This window comes from Pteropus alecto, unplaced genomic scaffold (genome assembly GCF_000325575.1).
Source record: "Pteropus alecto unplaced genomic scaffold, ASM32557v1 scaffold100, whole genome shotgun sequence".
NCBI lineage: Eukaryota > Metazoa > Chordata > Mammalia > Chiroptera > Pteropodidae > Pteropus > Pteropus alecto.
In genome coordinates, this window is record NW_006430723.1 from 3,311,716 (window position 1) to 3,333,681 (window position 21,966).

Below are 21,966 nucleotides of genomic sequence, written 5' to 3' on the forward strand. Positions count from 1 at the left end.
CTGCTTTGCTATTTTCTGAGCTTTCCCTGGGTGCCTCTGCCCTCCCTTTTTCTTAATTAACGTCAGATCAGAGGAGTCCATTCATGCTCAAGTCAAAAATGAGAGATGTGATGATTGCTACACATAAGCTTAATAGACTTTAACCTGGATGAAAGGGTAAAAATAATGGTGACAGAAAGAAATCTAACTATGGGCAGTGAACATACAGTGTGTGTGTATGTATATATATATATATATATATATGACTTACTGTTGAATTATACACTTGCAACTTACTGGATTTTGTTAACCAATGTTGTCATAATAAAAAAAAAAAAATAAGTAATTGTAGTTTCCTTAATTTCAGCCAGTAAAAGAGAGTTGTAGGAGAGTCTCACCGACACCCTTAACTTCCCATCTAGTAGACAATGACCATGAAAGGAGAATAAAACTTTTCATGTTATTAAAATTGCATTTAGTCTTCACATTGTGATGACCTCAAATGTACTCTGCACAATTCTTCCACATAAATGAAATTAATGTTTTCCTCATTAATATCTTCAAACAACATGTGAAATTACTATTGTGCTATTAAACACCATATTGATATGTTGTTTTCAACTAGTGTTATTACCTAGTGCATTTAACTATTTATTTAAAATCAATTTCTGTCTAAAAAAGAATTTGAGGTGAAGAACTAGAAGAGCATAATACAATTGATATAAAAGAAATGGGGATCAGAACCAAAGAGAGAGACCAGATAAAACATGCCAAGAGCAAACACTAGTATAGTTGTTGTTATTAGAGATTAATAATCTTCTCTTCATGGTAATTTTACTCATATTAGTCATTTAAAACTTTTAATTTTTAATATATAAAAATATTATTCATTCAAAGAAAATGCGATACCAAAACAGCACAAGTAAAAACAATACATGTGAGTTTATCTGTAATTGGAATTACAGTTAAATTACTCCAACTACATAAACATACAGAATTTAATTAAATTATTGGGTTACAATACCTATATTAATCTCAGCTTCTTTGATATTTTCTCTCATTATGTGAAAGATAACTGATAGGGGTATTGAAAAAGCTGTGCCAAGCTTTCTAAGTATAAATGTTATTTACAATAAAAATACAGACTTTGCTTCATGTCATGGCAAAATATACCTTGTCTCATTTCTGGTTAGATTTTTTAAAAAAGACAAAAAATAATAATTCTACAGAAAATATATTCAAGTAACCTCTTATAAACTTATTACTAAAAGCACCATCTGCTGGTTACTAGAAACTGATGCATTTCAATCTGTCTTTATAGATCCTTTGATAAAATAATACAAAAATATTTTTCTCTTGCATGCCTGCACAGATTCCCTCTTCATATTGAAGTTACTAGTCTAGAAAAAGAGAAAGTAGATTTTATTGGTAAAATGTTTTAGTGTATGTGTGTCTGCTTGCAATGAAAATCAATTTTTCAGCTTGCCTTTTATTGGAAACTCCAGGTATATAAATGAAAGTATTTTCTCCTTTAAATTAGTATTACATAACCAAAAGCAATTGTAGTTCAGTAAGTGCAGAAGTCTCCCGCACAAGAGACATTACAAAATCAAAACTGAAGTGCTTTAACCTAGCCGGAGACCTGATTCTAACACACAGTAGGTTCTAAATAAGTATTGGCTGAATGAAAAGAGAAAAAATAAATTTATTATTATGACTTGGTGTGAGTTAAGACCAACTGAGGGAAAAAATCCTCACATTTTAGATTCATTAGACAGATATTTTTAACCATGCCAAAATTTGATGTGTGAATTTAACATCAGCAAGTAAGGAGTGATGCTTTTTATTTTTAAAAAAAGATTGTCATGCAAAGAATAAATTTAGAATTTTTAGAGATTTCAAATATGTGGCAAGGTATTAATAACTGGGTAGTTGAAAATACTTTTAGTATGAGCATGTGACCTAATGGATTCTAAACACAGGACAAAGAAATTGTTGCATAGCTTTGTTGTAAATTCAACAGAACTCATTTTCTACATTCTCTTGAGAGGAATGAATTTGATTATTTCAAATTAAAATGTAACATATAAAATTCTGACTGTAGGATAAAAACATTTTTTTTTTTGTTTTTTTGTTTGTTTTTGTTTGTTTTCTAAATTAATTTCACTCCATTACAGATAGAGAAATTGTTTTAAGGGTAATAAAAGTAAAGTCAAGTCACACAGAATTGGTGGAGCTGACATTTTAATCTGAGCTTTTTGTTTACAAAATTATTGTTTTTCAAATTTATGAGGACACCTCTCAATTACATCAATACATTTTTCTGGGATGTGGGAGGGGTTAGGTCGACGATGGTGAATACAACTTCTCCGAAATACAGGTAACCTCCTCCAGGCTTCACTATGATATGACTTTATCACTCCTCTGATATTATATAAATATACTTCTTTAATTTAAAATCATTTTAAATAAAAGCAAAAGTAAAACACACTGGAAAAATGTATACCTCTCTAAGTAAAATATACTGACATTAAGAACATGTACTATGCATCTGGCTCCTCTAACCACTTTGAGAATAAACTCTCTGTATTTAAAGACGTGATCTCATACCTCAGTTGAACTGAAAATGACTCTGCTTTCACTAAAAGATAGGGCAAATTTAACAATTCATTGGACAGATACTTTCTTAAGTATTGGAATAGTTCTGAATTCAACAGAGAGGAAAAAAAGTGATTTATACAAACTCTGTAGGTGATGATAAAAATTAGTGTTTGTCATGGCTTCAGGAGGAAATTACTTCTGCCAGGAATACTTACCTAGTTCTTAGGGTAAGAACAAAAGAACAAACAAGCAGACAGACAGACAAAAAACAAACAAACAAAAAATACCCTTCAGAGATCCCAATATCAATAGAGATCTTCATCAAACAGGTCTCAAAATTAGTTTTAAAAAGTGAACTATCTAGAATCCACGTGTAACCAGGCCAATCTTCACTTCTTTAAATTACTTTTTCTTTTCTTTTTTACCTTGATTCAAACAGGCCTTGGGCTCACTTGCTACTTTTCTGACCTTATCCTTCTACCTCTTGCTGACCACTCCCTTAATCCTTAAACCCTTGGATCAGCATCTAAAGATCTTAGGAACAAAGCCTCAGGTGTGTCAATCAGAGAAAAAAGTTTCAGTCACACTAAAGGTAGCATCTTGTAGCTCCACGCCCATTAAAGTGGAAGGACTCTACCAGCATCTCCTTAAAAACAGACAGAAGTACTCCAGTACTGACATCGGGACCTGATCAACTCCCTCCTACCATTGCCAATCAATCAGTAGAGCCCACGATACCAACTCCGTTAGCTGCTAATGAGTTTTCCCCAATATAACCTATCCCCGAGAGGCCATCTGATAGCCAGGTCTTTAAGTGCTAGCTTGTGTCTCTGGGATTGGTGCCATTTCCTTAAATAAATCTCTCCTTTTTTGCTATAAACTCCTGTCCATGCCTCTTTGAGATTTGACGCATGCAGGCAAAATGAACTCCTTAAGTTCAGTAACACATATGTATACAAATTTTAAAAATCTGATTTTGGAATATATATGCCAGAGAAGTTCCAAGACTAACTTGACACTTTATGATTTGGGACCATATGACCTGTCTCTCTTTATCTCTATTTCTATTTCTATCTCTATCTCGTGGTTTGTTTGTTACATATAACCAATTGTGCAAATAGAAATGTCAGCATCCAGTATCTGTTACATAGATATTTATATTAATAATAAAAACACTATGAGGTAATAACTTTTAGTAAAAAAAAGTCATCTAGCACCATTGCCTCTCAATAGTATCCAGGAGTTCTTTGGAAGAACCACCCTTTTTCCATTGTGTGGAAGACAGGAGGTTTAGGTGGCCTTGGCTTCTGGGGTGTGCTCTGTTCCTCTTTTATTCCTCTTGCCTCAGTGAGCCCAGATCTTTGCAACTGTATCATGGCAATCGCCTGTCTGCTTTGCTTCCTGACCAAAATTATACCAAACAGAGTAAATCCCAGAACTTCTTTCTTCAGAATTTGTTCAGTGGTTGGAGGAAAAACACTCTCACAATAAACAAAAGGGGTTGAGCACCCTCATTGCCACTATCATGAGATCATGAGATCATAAAGGGATCTAGCCTCTAGATAAAGCTACTAGGACAGAAGAACAGAGTTGGAAAATTCTGAGTCCTAGGGAACATTGTTCTAACCCTTGCCTGAAGTCCATCTTGCATTGAACTTTTCAGTTGCATGAGTTGACCATTTCCCATTATTACTTATGGCAGTTTAATTTAGCCTCTGCTACTTGCAAACAAATGCATAATCACAATGGCAATGACAATAGTTATCGTTATTTGAGTTTTTCCTACTTAAAAGGCATTGTGTTAAATGGTGTCCTGGGAGGCAGATGCTTTCATTGCCTCCACTTCAGTGATAAGAAAACAGATTTGAAGAGGTTAAAGGATTTCTTAATATCATACACTAATAAATTGTCAGAGCTACAAATCAACTGGCATATTTCTGATTATAAACTCCACGCTCTCAGACCTTACACTATGAGTGCCCTGGATGAGAGGATGGTAAGAAAAGTCATCCTGGGTTTGAATATTGGCTTCATAATTATTAGCTGTGTGAGTTTGGACACATTATTTAACCTCAATTGTTCTCAATTTCTTCCAACATAAATTTTGAAAAATAATAGTCCCTAACTTATATGAGGATTATAGGAATTAATACATATAAAATGCTCAGAAAATCATCTATATAAGAGTAATCATTCAAAAATATTAGCTTTTATATAATTACTAGTGATAAAGTCAATCTGTACATGAGGACCCACAATGTGGAGGCTGCCCCAGTGGCCTAACCCACATCACAAATCTAAACCTAAGTCAACCTGATTTTTTGAGAAACACAGTCAAGGAAACCTAAAGACACCAATAGCAATCCTCCAACTCTGCTTTAGTTAGCTTATTTTACCCTAGAATATAGGACCTGCTAGCCAATCATGCCATTTCCACATTGCCACTTAAAAAGGCTCTATAAAACTTGCTCTTACCTCAAATCCCCAGGAAGAGTATTCCCAACCCATGGATTCTTTTCCCGCAAATAAAATATAGCAAACTTGTTACTAAACAGTTGATACTATGCTTATATTTATTAGTTTTCATGAAAAAGTGCTCAGATTAGGTTTCCTAACAAACATAATGCAGATTCTTTAGGCATATCATCACTGCCTATAAATAGCTCTGACTCAATTTCAGCTGGAACATGGGGTTTTCATAGAGCTTAGATAAGAATGGTTGCAATATTACTGGTTTTATATTCTATCCCATATGTATTTGACTTCATTAATTTGTTTTCCTCACCATATATTTATTGAGAGTTTAGCTTGTGTTAAGGAGTTTTAGAGAAGGGAAACAGAGTAGTAAACATAAAACAGATAAGCTTTTTACTTTCATGAAGTTAAACAGTCCTGTGGCGTATAGGAGATAGATGCTTCAACAGGTAAGCTCACACTCACAAAGTCATATTTCTGACAAAAGTGCTATAAAAGTGTAGTGAATTGTGAGAGTAGATTAATGGAGGCTCAAATCTAGCCCAGGAAGCAAGGAGAGGGTCTTCTGAAGATGAGATTTTTACCTAGAATTAGCTTTATCTGGAGAGAAGTGTTTAGGAAATAAAACAATAGACTACACAACAGCCATTAGGTAGGAGGCAACTTCATGCTTTCAGGGCACTCTCACATCCTCCCATAGCTAAAGCAGAGTGAAGTAGGAGATATATCATTAGAGAAATGGCTGGAGAGATTGACTAAAAATAGATCACACTGAATTCTGTAGGTTATTTTATAGATTTGTGAATTCATCTCAAACTCTTAAATAAGACAGTGTTGTGGTTTAATTTTTTTTTTTTTTCAACAAGGCACTGACTGTCTTGTGAGGATAAATGGGAGAGGTATACAAGTGGATGGGTGAAGGATAATTAGAAGGACATAGTATAGGTCTTGAAGACCAAAACTATTGTCTAAAACAAGAGTGATGGTAGAGTGACAGAGGAAAGTAACTGAATCAATAATTATTTAAAGATTTGAATTATTAAGAGCATAAAGAACTAGATATATTTGGTAGAAAAGATGCTGTGCTTCCCCATCCAAATCTCCTCTATGGGACCAGCTGTCCTTTAAGCCGGCTGCTAGACTCACAGCTAATCCCTTCTACAGGAAAATCTGAGAAACTGCTTGGAAGATAGATACCACTCCTCATTCTTCATACCAATTCCCGAAGCCAGGTGACTGGCAGTCTCTATATTACTGTCCCCTTGATACAGAATACCTTCTGGTCTATGGCCATGCCTCCCTGAACAAGCCCGATCCCATCTGATCTCAGAAGCTAAGCAGGGTTGGGCCTGGTTAGTACTTGGATGGGAGATCACCTAGGAAGACCAGGTGCTGTAGCTGTAAAAAATTAAAAAAATAAGGATTGTAAGCTGACAAGGTCCTTGCAATCTGTGAGATCAACCAAGAAATGTCTTGCCTTAAAAACAAACAAACAAACAAACAAACAACAAAAAAAAAAACGAAGAAGAAGAAGAATACCTTCTATATCCAAACCCCTCAGTCTCTGCTTCTAGGGAACCTGAAATAAGACAGCTATCAAAGGAAAAAATATTTCCAGGATGATTCTCATTCTTCTGAGCAATGTAACTTTTTCTTGCACTGAAGATAGAGCTAGTTATGGAGGTTACAGATGTGAGTTCATTTTGGGTCATATTGGGATCAAGACCCATATGGGCAAACCACATAGAGATGTCGAGTTGTTTCTTAGCTATAGATAGCTCTGGACCTCAGGGAAAAGGATAAAATTAGATCGTATTGATGTAATAAAAAGTAAATGAGCATGTGAGTGAGAGAGAGAATAGCATCAGAATAGAGTGTTAAAGAGGAAACCACATGTTCAAAATGGAGTCACTTGTGCTAAAGCCCATGATACCAAACCTAGACTTAATTCCTGACCATTCAGCCTTCTTCAGGAATGTAATCTTAATTGACCAGTCTGCAATTTTCTGGTCAATACCAGAAAGGTAATCTGTCATGTGGGCCCTATACATCCCCCAAAGGAGGCTGAGGCAATCTGCCTTATGAGACCCCAGCCTTTCCCTAAGAAAAATAACCTTGCATAAAACAATCCTTTTTTTTTTTTTTTAATTTTGATGATAGCTTTTTTGTCCTGCACAGTTTCTGCCTATAAAAGCTTTCTATACTGTACAGCTTCTCTGAGCATCTCTATCTACTAGATGGAATGCTGCTGATTCATGAATCGCTCAATGAAGCCAATTAGATCTTCAAATTTACCCAATTGAATTTTTGCTTTTTAACAAGGGTCAAGGTCCCCCTCAACAATTTGAAATTACCAGTGGTCCATTTGCTTCACTTCTCTGAAGGCACTTTTCCTGTTGAGGTTTGAAAATGTTACACTTTAGGTTTGTTTTAGTGAGGGCATTCTTTTTAAGGTGATACCAACTATTTGTGCAGGTTTCAGCTCTTTGTACTGGTAAAAATAGTGTAAAAGGTTTTTTTTTCCTAGGCAGTGCATCAGCTTTATCTGGGGTTGATTCTGGTAGTAGAATTATTAGGGATCATGTTTAAACTGCTCATAGTTTACCTTTTAATCATCAAAACAGATCACTCCTCTTCCCATCTCTCCTATGAATTAGATCTACAGAATTTAACCTTATTTCCATCCAGTGGAATAAAAGATACTGTATTTTATCCTTCTGGACTAGTTGCCCTTTCTCTGTTATCATCTTGTCACAAAAATATCATGCTTACTACATGTAAGTTTGAGACTATTATTTGACAAATTTTTTTTCACCGATTTGGCTTATGAGCTTCTATTTCTCTCCCATACCTGTTTTAATTTCAGAATATAAAATGTTTCCTAAACCTAAGCCTGAGATGTCTCTGTGGCAAGACAAGTTTTTGGCAAAAACAAGATTTTCTTTCATTTTTTAATCTGCAGTTTCTCCTCTAAGGTGGACACAGTAAGGGAGTAGGGGAAAGTTTTTCTCCCTAAATTTAATGTAGGCCCTCCCGTCACTTGTATGCAAGGATAGCAAGAAAGCTAATTATATATATTAAACTATTTATATATACTGTAACACTAAAAAGTAACACTGTGTGAACCAAATAACATAGGATTAATCATACTGTACAAAATATTTAAAAAATCTTAAAATATTAAAAAATGATGAAGTAATCTGAGAATATGATACAAATTGTTTATATATAATTTCAAGACTCTTAGCTCCTACAGCTCCCAATATAGCACACCACTTAGGTGGGTGTAGATTTTTGACTTTTTTTTTTGCCGGGACAATTAGTAACACATCAATAACAATGATGAGCTATTCACCGATGTATAATAAAGATGGTTATGTAAAATCGTTCCTTAGTCATGGTACATTTTGTATTTGAAAAGTAATTTAAATTCTTTATAGGTAAAGGAAAGAAAGGAAGAATTATAGGTTTTAAATTAGGTGGTTAATAGGAATAAAAGAGAGAAGAGTTGAGGGATCCCTTATTCTCCTATGTAATTACAACATTTTGGACTGATGTCATCTTCTTTTGCCTTCTGTTTTTCCCTTGTCTAATTATAGGCAGTCCTAGCTTCTCTATGATGTAATTTTTTTAGGGGAATAGAGGGAGCCCAGTAATATTCATGTGGTTATCGCCTTCAAAAATTATCTCAAAGATGGTGTGTAGATGGAAAATTGAAGCAAAATGCAAGTAAATATTAGTGAAAAGGGGAAAAACAGAATAAAGAAAAATAAGAATGCAACAAGAATGAAAATAATAAAGGAAGGGAGGAAGTGGTGAGGAGATAAAAGTAAAGGGAATTTTAAAAGGGAGGAGGGAGGCTGGGCAATCACAGGAAAGAAACAAAGAAGAGGGAAGAGAGGAAACAAAGAAGACAGGTGAAAACATACAGGGAAAAAAAAACATACTTGGTGGATTTATCATTGCATAGATTTATATCCAGAATTTGCCTTTTATCAAAACATATGCATTAAGAGACACGGCATTGCATTTCTTATTATATATTGTGCTAAAGCCTTGGTGACCTCTTAAATTTGGTAATAAAAGTTAGTTTCAGCAAATAGGTTTTATCTATTAACTCCATAGCCTGCTTGATATAACCAGAGATTAAGTTAAATTGAAAGTACAAGTGAGATCAAAGGTGTAGGTGAAGGTTGATGCTATTAGGTCTGAATATTGGCTCTCTGCAAACTCCTGTCACATATGCTGCAGCAGTCATAGCAACCTCGTCTGTTTCAAATGTGACTGCTGCCAGAGAGTTCACTGATTTTTCCATGGAGAATCCTGAAGCTTGCTGTTTGAGTTGACATTTTTATAACTGTATAGTTGAAAAGGGAAATTTCCAGCAATAGGAGTATCATCTTTCTCTTCTCCCTTCTTTTCTTCTTCCCTTTTTTCTTCTCCCTCATTCTCTCACCCTCTTTTTTTTCGCCAATCACAACTATTCCACGAGAACATCTTCAGCCCACAGTTTGAGGATATAAGAATTGGAGCTTTACAATGACAGTTTCTAAAACTATAACTTCCCGAATATATTATTCATTCATGGGCGAAATGTGAAGCCCTGGGGGAGAGTGCAGCGAGCTATGATGTACGGTTTACAAGGGCTGTCGTTGGGAGAAGTTACACAGGACTCTCCACAGAACTCGCAGGTGATTTATTCCTACTTAGAGATTTCAGGCTGCACGATAGGCACATAAATTGAAATAAGCTGACAAATGACTTCTATACCTCAGCCCTGATATCTCAAAAGGCCCTGCACATGCTCTAGATAGAGAACTGCTTGAAGCAGAGATCTCTTGAGGGCTGAGACAGTAACAAGCCAAATGGTCTGACGCTACTTAAGAATCTTGACCTGGTTATTTCAATGTCTCTGAACTGAGTTTCCTCACTTGAAAAATTTAGAGAATAGCCAGGATTTTGTGAACCTCAGATGAGATGGCTACTAAAAGTTAACATCAACAGTATATTTTCCACTGGGTTTAGCATGCCTAAGAAGCTTGTATCCAGATAAGACTAACCTTAGGATAGCCACCTGCTCATCAAGAAGCATCCGTGGTGCTCTACTGACTGGTTATAATACATTCAGTTTTTGTGTAACTTTACAGAATTCAGCCTGCCTAACCAAAACATTGCTCACAAAAGTTGTACCTTTACTTCTGGGCCCTCTGACTTTCTAATCAAATATAGCTTTTTCTTCAATGGTTATTTGAGTGAGTACTTAATATGTGCTGGGCTGGGAATTCTAGGTAGGAAATGCTGGTGTGAACACAATGAAAAAGAAATTTTATCCTTGGGGAGTTTACATTCGATAAGGAGTAACTAGCAATTAAAAAAAAAGTACCAGTAAAAACTGTACTATGTTTAACAGTGTTATGTGCTAAGGAAAAAATGAAGCCAGGGAGGGCTCCCTGTGCTGTATTTGCACTGAAGTTCCAACACTTCATAAACCACTGCCACTCTGCTGAGGGTGCTCAGGTTAGTGAGGGTGTCAGACATTTCAACAAATGTGGTGCATGGGCAATAGATGTCCTCACAATAGGAAGTATGTAGGAGGGAAATGGAGAGAATACTTACCTCTTACTGTAATGTGAGGTGGAGAAAAAATAAAAATAAGTTTCACTGAAGGGGTATGCATTTGTTTGGGGTCTCGAGGAAAATATAGGACTTTCCCAGGTGGTTTGATTAGCTGGAGTGAAGGTGTTAGAAGGGTAGGAAATAATTGCATTTTTTTAAGAATAAACTGAATAATCCTATTTAGCCGGAAACTGTGGATTTATGTAGGCAAGGAATAGTAAGGAACCTGGAGAATAGAGCCAGTTTGACCTGGGCTTTACTGTAGTCTGAGAGGAGAGGCAAGAGGTGCAAGGAAGGCAGAGTTAAATTATACAATCTCTTCGTCCCCTCTAAGCAACAGACTTGATTTAGTTGGACCCTTGAATGATAGGGTGACTGGCTCAGATCTGTATTTTAGAAATGTCACTTGGTAAATGTCACTTGGAGGGAATGATCTGAAGGGGCAGGACTGTAGGTGGGGAGACCACTTGCTCAGTATAAACTAGGCATTTAGCACAAGTTTGGAAGCTGTCATTATTTAATGGGTTCCTTTCCTAAACTTGGTTACTTATAATGTGCCCACATGGTTCGAATGACTTGCTAACTACCCACAGAATGAGCTGACATGTATCTAATTAATAGTGCTTTATTCAATAAAATAGTGATATTTAAAATATTATTCATTGTTTATATTTTGTTAAGTGGGAAAAGAAGTGACCCTTCAAAGAGTTTCATCCTACATTAAATGAAGAGAAATAAGTGATAAGCTGCCCAAACCATGTTTACAGAGAATTTCAACAATGTAAAATTCCTTCGGCGTGTGAAGTAAAATTAAAATTTAAAAATATATATTTATAATCTGGTTTCTATTTTATATGCACGTGTATGTATATTAGATATATATGTGAATAAATTATGACAACATTTTATAGATGTTATCTTTAGGTAATTGTATGGGTGTTTTCTTTTTCTTCTTCTTCTTCTTTTGTACTCATCTATGCTATTGACAAATTCCTATTCTGAACTTTCTATGAGTAAAACTTCTTATTTGAAAACATAAAATATAGAAAGTTTCAGGTGTTTAATTCTTTTCAATTGTAGAATCGATTTCAAAGCCCAGCATTTCATAATGCTTTTTATACTATAGGAAATGGAAATGATTAAGTTGTCAAAATATCAAAATGATACTTTATCCATTATAGAAATAAATCAGTGAGACTCGACTCAAGGTTTCTCTATATGTTCATTTTTATTAAGACTCTCTGGAAAGTGGTGATAATCCATTTTTTAAACAATGGTTTATGTTATTTGAAAGACAAAAGTACAATTGGTGGATGAATCTAAAGATGCAAAGACAACTAGAGATCTAACTCAGGACTCTAACAATACTTTTATCTTGTTTTCTCTTATTCTCTCTCTTGGTGGTTCTCTTTCTACTTTGCCTTCTTCATGTAGAGATTATTCTTTCTTACTTCACACATGTATTCTTTCCTTGATATAGGTTTAGAAGTTCCAGTGGGAAAAGAAAAAATCCATCTCTCAGGATTTACATGCCAATTCCAGGGGAGATTTTTTGGCCCTATTTGGTTTACATGTCTTTCAGTGGACAATCACCATGACTGGGGCAGTGGGATAGGGGACAATAATTGTACAGGCCTACTCTTAAGGTTTGGAACTATAGAATCTCTGCCAAAACTACTCTATTCTGCTAATATAGCACAATAGTAGCTTTAGACAATACATAAATGAATGGGTGTGGCTGAGCTCCAATAAAATTTTACTTAAAAAAAAAAGTAGGCTGGGGGGTGGATTTGTTCTGGTAGTTGTAATTTGCTGACCCTACTCTAGTGATTTTGCTGTGCTTTTGTAAAATTATCCCCCCCCCAAAAAAAAAGAAAAAAAGGCACTCCTTCATCATGTCCTGTGAGAACCTTGGTCCTTCAACAGTTAGTTCATAAATAAGTTTTTATCAAAACTATAATATTTTCCAAAAATTCCTTTAAGATATATTGTCATACTCTCAAGTATCTTCAAATTACTTTCCACAAAATATTTTAAAAATTACTTTTATGTAATTATCTTTTTAAATTGATAGTTTTAGGATATATGTTTTCGTTTTTTTTCTTTTTCTTTCTGTAATTGGTATATTAAAAGTCATTAAAGTCAATCATTCTTAAACCTTCCTACAGCCAAGGATTTCTCATAATAAGTCACTGCCTGCAGCTGTTACCAAGGCTATGTACATTCACCCTCTTTGCTTTAAAACTTAAAATAGTTTTCAAGCTATTTGTCTAGACTAAATAAATCCTCTTACAGAAACTTTATTTTTACATCTAGGTCAAAAAAAATGCCATGTGTCAACGTGGTCATAATTGAAGTTCACAGAATTTAAATTTAGTCTAATTTTTTAAGTCACTCATCTTAAAGGAAAGATATAGAAAACTTCTGTGACTGCAAGGATATTTTATATATGCATTTCATATTCCTCTTAGGGTGTAGCCACTTAAGGGATAATTAATGTATAACTAACGCATAACTATTAATCACTGCCTTGACATGGCTTTGTGAAATAATTTGGCATGCCAAAATTTAATTGTGCCATCAACTTACAAGAACTCAATTGTTTTCATACCCAAGCAGACATCATATAAGTACCACAACTATTTAAAGGCATACGAGAGCCTTGTGCACATGACTGGATGAACTAGACGTTCCTAATGGTCATTGCTCACCCTATCATTGTTCTCAGCCTTACCTATCTCATTATTCAAGACATTGGCCTGTTTCCATCCTCTGAGACACACTTTGAATAAATTTGAAGAGAATTGAATTAATATGATCAAAAATTAACATAATACTTCACAACTCAGAAAGCCATGGCTTGTTCCATCATTTCATTTATGTCTCATTTAAATGTCAACTCCTCAGGAAAATATTCTTTGTCAGACCTCTCTATCCTTCTCTTTTTTTATTCCTGACTTATTTTATCAAAAGCAATTATCACTACTCGATATGATGTTATATATTTATTTATTTGTTTAGTATCTTTCTTTCCTACGTAATTCCATAAGGCCAGCATGGCCATGTAGCAGGTGTTTGATAAATATTTGTTAAGAGGAGAACTAAATAAGCCTTGTCTATTGGCAATACATGTATTAGTGCCCTGAATTAAAAATGAGGAAAACAAAACTCGAAAATAAATGTAGTAGTCAAGACCACATATCTAATTATTAAGGTTTCCAGACATTTACTCTTTAAAAACTCCCACTGAATTATTTTGCCTCCACCTCTCCAGTGCAATGGGTCAGGGACAGATATATAGAGACTGGATGGAAGAGAAGGACAGAGCCACATCTCATCTCTCGGAGGCTGAAGATAATGCCACAAGTAAAGGAAAGGAGTAGGCTCATAAGCAGAGGAAAAGCTGTCACAGAAGGCTTGGATGCTCTTAACTGTCACTCAATTTTATTCTCTCCAATGAATGTTATTTCATTTCCTAACTAGAATAATACACATTGATAACTGCGACCAAAATGAGCAAACTCTTAAAGGCCATAAATCTATATTCTGAATATAAATTTACATGGATTTAAAGGAAGGTTAGTATAAACCAGATTCCATATGAAATGTGATGCACCACATTTTGATAAATTTTTAAGAAACTGATAACACATTATCAGTGCACATTCAAAAAAAAAGATGCCACGGAGTATCTCTATTTTGTTTCACTAAAATATCCATTCACTAAATATACATTTTAAATACACCCTCAGCCATTCATTGCTAGAGGTGGTAGTATAATAGTGGTTAAGACTGTGGCTTTGGAGTCAGAAGGGTATAAAAATTCATTATTTACATTATTTACAGATCTTGGGGGAAACAACCATTCTAAATTGGTATCTTTGATTATGAAATTAGGAGCATACAAAATCTACCATATAAGACTACTGTGAAAATTATACGGATTAATACATCTAATGAGTTTAGTACAGTACCTGGAATATTGTTAAGTCCTTACTGAAGGTTTTGTATTCACATTCAAGGAATCAAACATATATTTAACTTCTGAAATAACACTAAATCAATCACAATAAAGCTCTACGCAGATTGTTGACATTTTAAACACTTTCTCTGTCATATATAGAAAATGAAGAGTGCTTATTTATACTTGAAAAAACATCGTAAAGATAAAATTATGAGACAGAAATTCAAATTATTGTAGGAATAAAAGAATTTATAGTGCTACTATGTTTGTATTCTCTTGATTTATCATTTATTGAGCATCCGAAGTTATTTTAAGTTGGCCTCTATAACTCATGATTTCATATTCTTTTCAGGCATTTGACACTACAAGTTGCTTAATAGAATAAAAATATGGACCTTGCTCAGGGAGCATGATTTACATTTCAAAGTAAGATTTAAAAATAAAAAGTTACTTGGTATTTGGTGAGTGTATAGAGAGAAAATTTAACAGTGCATATCATACAATCTCATAAAATACCTCTGAGTCAGAGAACATTTAAGCAGTGTAAAACCCTGATATAAAGCATTTTGCAATTCCAATTTCAGATGTTCTGCCAGTGAAATGAAATTCTCCGTGGGCACAGTGACATATAGTGTATATATCTTACTATCCCATGGATTATCGGGAATATAAGGGTCTATTTACTCAAAAATATTTCTTGAATAATAACATGAGTCAGGCATTCTGCTAGCCACAGGGTCAGATGTGAAGATAAGGACATAATCCTTAATATTTAGCTGAACATAACCAGGTAGAGAAAATATATCTCCACCTGTACTAGATTCCTCTTATGCTGAAAATATATGATCAGGTCCTCCTAGGCTTTTTGTTATTGTAGTAGCTCCATTAATGAAATGTGTTCCTTTTTGCCTCTGAGCTTTTGTTTACATTTTCATTCTGTCCAGGATGCTCCTCTCCACTCCTTGTTTTTCTGTTTAGCTTTGAATTTTTGACTGAGATACTGCTTCCCTATGTAAGACTTTATCCTATCATAGATTTTTTTCAGCTGGTGTGATTATATAGAACAATCCATAATTCCTCTAGATCAATGTTTATCATATTTTTGTTGATGATTACGTTAACTTTTTCTCCTCTACCACCCTATGAGGATAAGAACCACATAACTGTCATTCAACATAAGAGAAGATACTCAATAAATATCTGCTGAATAAATATAAAAATATGAATGCCACCTGACAATTTGGGTTAAAGGCTGAGAGGCCACTAATATAATATTGTTTGTAGGGAAGTCTAGGGAGTTAATATCTAGTAATGACTCTTTTAGATGGCTTTTAGGCATAAATAGAAGTTTACCAGGCAGGGTAAAGGAGAAGGGCATTTATAGAAAGGGAAAAAAGGTTGTATAGACAAGAGGAACTTTTCTAAGTTTGAGTTGGAAAAGTTCCTTATAGAAAATAATAGTTTGTGAAAGGTTGTAAAGAGCTTAATAGAATATGCAAAGGCATTGTTATCAAGATGGATAAAATGTCACAAAAGTTCAATGTCAGTTAACGGGTGTTTCAGAATGAGGACAGTATTTAAGTTAAATAAAATTTGGACACGTTTTATGACTGCAGGGTTCCTCAGGATTGTTTGCAAAACGATGTACTACAAATGTACTTTACCATGAAGCTATAGAATATATAGAGCTTTTTAAATATGTCTGTGTTTATGGAGAAAAGAAGAGTTTCTTTTCCATGGAACATCATGAAGGATTTATGTGCAGATGACACATCTTAGGAATGAGTTGTGTGGTACAATGGTTCTCAACAGGGATAATTATTTTTTTTTAATTTTTTATTTTACCAGAGGTCTTTGGCAATGTCTGGAGATATTTTGGGCTGTTGCACCTGTGCAGTCAGGAGTTGCTGCTGGTGGGGAGAGGCCAGGGATGCTGCTGAACATCCTACAAAGCTCAAGACAGTGTCCCCAACAAAAACTCATTCCTCACAGAATGTCAGTAGTGCCAAATCTGAGAAACCCTAGTGTTCTGGAAAGTGCAATAGTTATGAATTCAGAGAGAAATTCAAATCTCTATTTTGTTGCTTGTAACTGTTGGATTTTCAACAAGTTATTTAATCTGACTATGTCAGATGCCTCATTGGAAAGAAATGAAAGTAATTTGAAAGATAAAGGTTATTTTGAGAAATAATGTATATAAAATTGTATAATGGAATATCTGCTGCAGAACAGTAACTTAATAAATGAAAGCATAACAGTCACTTAACTAGTGTTATTTGATTATTTTCCACACCCACTGATTCTATTCTCTCTGCTTCTGTTAACAAACCTTTCTCTGTGGCCACACATGTAGCATATGCCCCAGACTGATTCAAACTTGGCATCTATGCCAGTAGCCACAAATAGAATCCTAAGAATGGGCAGATGATTCAAACTGGGCCATCAGTGCCTTTTCCAAGGATACCAAACTTGATTAAAAATAACACTCTTACTCCCTTGTTAAGAAACTATGATACAATTGTACTGGATATGACTAAAACTCTTTTACAGTAAGAGATTTTGAAGCTAGCATTGAGAAGAAAGCAAATATGAGAGATGTAGAAAGAAAGACTGAATTTAAGTCTTGTATCCAGTCATCGCTGAAGCCAGTTCTTCCTGCCATCATTTGAGGTAACAAAAGTCAATACATCTTCTATTTTTCTTTAGCTAGATCATTGTGTTTCTATCACTTATAAAAAGAAGTTTTAGAACTAAAAATACCTGAATAGGCTTTATTTAAAAAATGGGAATTATACAGGAAAATATGAGGAAACAATGTTATATTAACAGAAATTATCCAATCTGAATGATAAGGAGAAAAAAGATTGAGGAAAAAAGTAAATATGGAGGGACTTATGGGGCAATACGAAAAGTTTAATATTTGTGTTTTTATGGTACCAGAAGAAAAGTTGAGAATGGTGCAGAAAAAAAATAAATTTAAACATACAAACTGCATGAAAGTGATGAATTCATAAACTTAAGAGACTCAGATGATACTAAATAGGGTTAAGTCAAAGAAATCCTTGCCAAGGTATAACACAATTGAACTGCTAATTAAACTAAAGACAGAACACTCTAGAGGTACTATTAAAGAAAACATACAATTTAAACACTAAAAAAACTCCTAAGATGAAATAAAAATACACAGATAACTTTAAAAAAGAAAAAAAAACTGAAAAATAAAAACAACAAAAATAGAAAATAAAAATAAACTTCACACATATCACTGATCACAGTAAATATAAATTGTGTAATCATACAGTTAAAATGGAAGACAGAGAATATAAAACATATTTTTTAAAATGGCAAACTGATCTTTATTAAAGTTATTTTTCTTCTTAAAAATAAAGTGGTAAGAATAAACAAAGGAAAAGGCAAAATATTTCAAATATATATACAAAAAGTGCTTGTATCCAGAATATACAAAGTATTCTTAAAACTCAACAGTAAGAAACAAACATCCCAATAGGCAAAAAAAAAAGGGGGGGGCGGAGGGGAGGATTAAACATCTCATCAAAGAAAATATACAGATAGATGGCTGATAAGCACATTGAAAGATGTTCAACCTCCTAGGGTTATGAAAATTAAAATATAATGAGATACCACCATATAAACACTAGAATGAAACAAGAACAGCAACAACAAAACTCTGAGTACCATTTGCTGATGAGGCTCTACAGCAATTGAAGTGCTCTAACATTGCTGGTGAGAACGCCAAATGATAGTTACTCTGGAAAAGAATTTGGCAGTTTCTTTTAATGTTAAATATACATTTGCCATATGAATTTGTGATCTCATTTCTAAGTATTTTCTCTAAAGGAATGAAATCTTACAGTCACACAAAACTTGTACTTAAGTTTACAGAGATTCCATTTATAATTATAAAACCCGAAAACAATTCAAATGTCCTTCACTAGATGAGTGTATAAACAAACTGTGCTACTTTTGTACAATGAAATACTATCCACCAATAAAAAGCAATGAACCATAGTTACACATAACCTGTATGAATCACAAAGGTATTATGCTGAGTAAAAGATGCCATTTACAAAATGTTACATAATATATCAATTTTTTATATGATATTCTGGAAATGGCAAACTATAAGGAACAGAGAAGAGATCAGTGATTGCTAGGGGTTAGGCATAGGGGAGAGTTTGAGTATAAAGGAGTAGTGCTAGGTGAGGTGATGGACCTGTTCTATATCCCAAATATGATCGCTGTTACATGGATTTAACTATGTGTTAAAATTCTTAGAGCGGTAAACCAAAAACAAGTATGTTTTACTGAAAATAAATTTAAAAAATTAAAGAATTTGAGAAAATTTATTTGGTTATATGTTTTTTCGAGATGATACAAGGGCAGAAATTATATTAGAAAATACAGATTTTAAAAAATTAAAGCATTTGTGATAAAGAAATGCAAAAAATAAATGCAGATTATACCTGAGGGAAACTTATACAAAGCACATAATTATATAAAAGGTTTTAATTAACACTAATTTATGAAGAGCTTTTGCTAATTAATTTTTTAAAATTAATACCCAAGTAAAAAATGGGTAAAGCCATATTAATACAATTCATAGGGAACTATAATACAAATGGCTAGTGATATAAAGATGTTTTATTTTGCTATGAAATAAATTTAAAGAAGCATGAGAAAGTATATGTGCCCAACAAAATGACAGATAAAAGTAAAATTTGTGCAAATGCACTAATGCAAATGTGCGTGTGGGAAGGAGTCTATGTACTTTCATGTGGACATAGGCAACTGGGATGTGGAAAATAGACACTCCTATATACTGTTGGTAGAAATTTTAAATTTGTACAATATTCCTTGGAATAATTATAATAAGCCTTAAAATTTCTCAGAAAACTAGAGGATCTACTTGTGAAAATCAAATTATATAATCATGGATGTAGACAAAAATATGGCTGTGGGGTTTTCAATTAAAGTATTCCTTATAACATTGAGAAATTCAATCAAATGTAAATAACCAATAATAGTTTTGATTAAATAATAATATAAGTGGCCAATGAAATAATGAAGAAAAAATATTTACTTAAAAGGAAATAATCACTATAACAGATTTTGAAAAATTAGTTGCAGAATATAAGGAACAACTTGATAATATTTTCTAAATAATATTTATGTGGTATTTCTTAATTTGTACCCTACCTCAAATAGTGCAAATCATGTATATTAGGCTATGTATCCCTCACTCTTGACCTTCTTCTCCTTGTGCTGGGACTACATCGATAGGCTCCCTTGCACCTGGCTTCCAGTTGGTTTGGCCAGTATAAGGCACTGACAGAGGTGGAAGGGCAGAAGGAGACTGAAAATGTTTATCCCTCAGGTCTTTCCTTGTAGGCTGTGATTTGATAGTGGTTATGTGCCTTGACCAGAGGCCATAACTTCTGTCAAGTGGTTAAACTCTAAAGCTATAGTTTCACAGATTTTCATTAACCAGCACCTCTTGTTTAGATCAGAAAATATAATGATTGCCTTTATAAATTGTCCATTTGTTAAATTCTCTCTTTAATCACCTCATTTTAATCACCTCATTTTAATTACCAGGTATTTTCTCCCAGGATCCTGAACAACATTTTTACCAAAATAGTAATAGAAGTTATTCCTGACTATGGGACACTATTGATTTATTTATATTACTTTTATGTGAATTTACTTTTATGTGTTTTTTTTTGTTATTTATTTTAATGTGATAATCTATAACTATGAAAGGAAAAATATGTAATTTACTAAAATAATGTTTCTCAAACTATCTGTGGTGAAAGATTATTGTATTCTTTAATCAGTCATGAATACCACTTTATAAAATATAATGAATTGCAAAAAATTAAATTTAAAAAATATATATACAAGCCTTCCTTTATATTTAAATTCAGCAGACATAAAATTATTCTATTATACTGCTATAAACAATTCTAAATGCTTAATCTCAATTTATGTAGTGTTTGTGAACCACATCATTTTGAAGAGCACATCATTTTGGTAGCATTGGTCTGAAATATGATCAAGCAAGTCATCATATAAGATTATATCTATATCTACACATAAATAATTACATCTATTTACTTCTACATCTATCTACTTATGCATAGTTAATGATGCCTAAACAGTGTCTTTTATTCGATACTTAATAAATATTTGTTAAATATATGAATGAACTAATTAAAAAAAAGGTAACAAAATGCAGAATACACACAAACACATACATAACCTCTTTTACTGCTAGAGTTGCAGATAATAGGGCTCTCTCATATGCTACCTGGGATCTGAATATAGACACAATCTATCTAAGTGTTTAAATGAACATACTTTTTGACCTGACAATTAAGTTTAACAGTATTATACACACAAAAAAATTGAAAAAACCCAAATAAATTCCAGTGAAAAGGAGGAGCTTAAAAACTTTCATAAAATCACAGTGAAACCCAATGCAGATCCTAAAATAAAGTTGTAGAAACATATATAATGTTAAGTGAAATATAACTAAAAAGTTATCCAGGCAAAATGTCAAATTTTAAAGAATATATATTTTGGAAAATAAGAAAACAACATGTTAAAAGTTGTTATTTCTGTTCGTGAGATTGTAATTTGTTTTATTCTTTTGCTTATATACAATCTTAAAATAAGTTAAACAAAACTATATTTTGAAATAAACACAGATAAACTATAGGTCAAATATAATTTAAGAACATAGTTACAAAAACTATACAAAAATAATAGCAAATGGAAGACATTAATATAGAAAAGATTATGTTTAAGTAGAACTCATTACATGAATGCAGAGGTAGTTAGATAATAAAAAAAAAACTATCGATATAATCTTACATCCACAAATTAATGAGAAAATTAAATGAAAAGGCATTTGATAAAGTACAGCAGCCACTTAAAATAAAAACTCTAAAGGAAACAAAAAGAGAAGACTATTAAAACTGACAGCAAATACAATTATAAATGTCAAACCACTAAAAGCATTTCCAGTAATATGAGAAGGTGGACAGGGATACTGGCTAGCTCCATATTTTAAATCAACAGTACTTTAGAGGATCTAGTAAATGCAATGAGAAAAGAAAATAACATCAGAAAAGTAGAGATAATGCTCTGGTTGTATTGATATTAGAGACTAGAGAAAAGCCTTTAAAATTAATGATAGAATTTCATATGTTGGTTGTAAACAAGGCAAATACACTAAAATTTTATATATATAATTTATATATTATATATATAGGATTATATATATATATCTAATTTATATATATTATATA

At 33.2% G+C, this 21,966-nt stretch overlaps 1 protein-coding gene and 1 pseudogene across 3 annotated transcripts in view; one reads left to right on the forward strand and one right to left on the reverse strand.

The window, feature by feature from the left end:
* Positions 1–21,966, reverse strand: part of LRRTM4 (leucine rich repeat transmembrane neuronal 4) — a 642,788-nt gene that overhangs the window by 453,235 nt on the left and 167,587 nt on the right. The gene's annotated exons all lie outside the window — the stretch shown is intronic.
* On the forward strand, positions 6,338–6,456 carry LOC112483079 (annotated as a pseudogene).